The following is a 1,772-nucleotide window of genomic DNA, read 5'->3' as shown; positions in this document are numbered from 1 at the left end:
CTCCTGACCCCGTAATCCACCCGCCTCGGCCTCCCAAAGTGCTGGGACTACAAGCGTGAGCCGTCGCGCCTGGCCACAAAATTTTTTTTAAATAATTAGTTGGGCATGGTGGCACCTGTAGTGGCACACCTAGCATGGTGGCATGCTAGGACCTGTAGTCCTAGCTACTCAGGAGGCTGAGGCAGAAGGATCACTTGAACTCAGGAGGCAGGAGGTTAAGGCTGCAGTGAGCTGTGCGCGGGTCACTGCACTCCAGCCTGGAGTGAGACCCTTTCTCAAAAACAAACAAAAAACCAAACTTGGATAACTGACAGTTTAGTATTTAATTACATGGAAAAACCAACAAAACAAGACAATTATTAACTCCAGAAAAAACTAAAAGTTGTGTGGGAAAGGAAAAGTAATCATAGTTTGGTACATAACTTGGCTGTGACTACCGTTTACATGATTATAATAACATATGTACTGAAGATTAATCAAAATCAGAATGCAACTATCTTGGGAAGATAGAGAGATTAAAAAAAAAAAAAACTTGGGGGTGAATATGGGGTGAAAGTAATGGAGAAAAAGAGCTAAAGTCTCCTCTTGTGTCTCAGCACTCCACCCAAGGTAGAGCCTCTGAATGGAGGGACTTCTGCCACCTCTCCACCATACTCCCCCAGGATTTAGCTTCAGCATCAGGTAGCTAGGGGCAAGATGAGAAATGCTGACATGCTGGTCTCTGACTGGGAGCTGTGGGAAGAGAGAGGTTCTTAGTTGCAGCAGTCTGGAGTGGAGTCTGTCTTGCTGAACAAAGGGAGAGGTTTGGTTTAAATACCACAAACTTTTACATTCTGATGCAAGAGTTTTTATAGATTTTTTGGAACACATGTTTCTTCATTTGCTGTTTGCTCTTAGGACCATTTCAGAGGCTTAAAATAGTTAATGGTTGTTTGTTGTTTTAAATAATTTTCAGTTTCACTAGGGGTGAATCCTGAGCTCTTCATGCCATCCTGCAGTTAGTCTCTCTTGGTATTATTCTTCACCTTTCCTGTGAGTTTAAAATTATTTCAAGAAAAGTTAAAGCTTTTTAAGAATCACAATAAAGTAGTTAATAGGAATAAATAAAAACTTAGCGGGGCGCGGAGACTGACGCCTGTAACACCAGCACTTTGGGAGGCCGAGGCGGGCGAGGATCACTTGAGGCCAGGAGTTGGAGATCAGCCTGGCCAACATGGTGAAACCCTAAAATTAGTCGGGCATGATGGCCTGCACCTGTGGTCCCAGCTACTCGGGTGGCTGAGGGGGTTGGATGGCTTGGGCTCGGGAAGTCCAGGCTGCAGTGAGCCGTGATGGCGCCACTGCCTTCTAGCCTCGGCGACAGCGCGAGACCCTGTCTGAAGAAGGAAAACAAAAAACAAAAACATACACACAAAAAAACCACAAAGTGCGTTCACGTTTGCTATGACTCCCAGACATCAAATCATAAACACTCGTACCGGGCGCGGTGGCTCACGCCTGCAATCCCAGCACTTTGGCAGGCCGAAGCGGGCGGATCACAAGGTCAGGAGTTCGAGACCATCCTGGCCAACAGTGAAACCCCGTCTCTAATAAACACAAAAATTAGCCGGGCGTGGTGATGCGCGCCTGTAGTTCCAGCTACACGGGGGGCTGAGGCAAGAGAATCGCTTTAATTAGGGAGGCGGATGTTGCAGTGAGCTGAAATTGCGCCATTGCACTCCAGCCTGGGCCACAGAGCGAGACTCCGTCTCAAAAAAGAAAGAAGAAAGAAA

This window comes from Colobus angolensis, unplaced genomic scaffold (assembly GCF_000951035.1).
Source record: "Colobus angolensis palliatus isolate OR3802 unplaced genomic scaffold, Cang.pa_1.0 Scaffold30, whole genome shotgun sequence".
NCBI lineage: Eukaryota > Metazoa > Chordata > Mammalia > Primates > Cercopithecidae > Colobus > Colobus angolensis.
Note: the sequence above shows the minus strand (reverse complement) of the source record.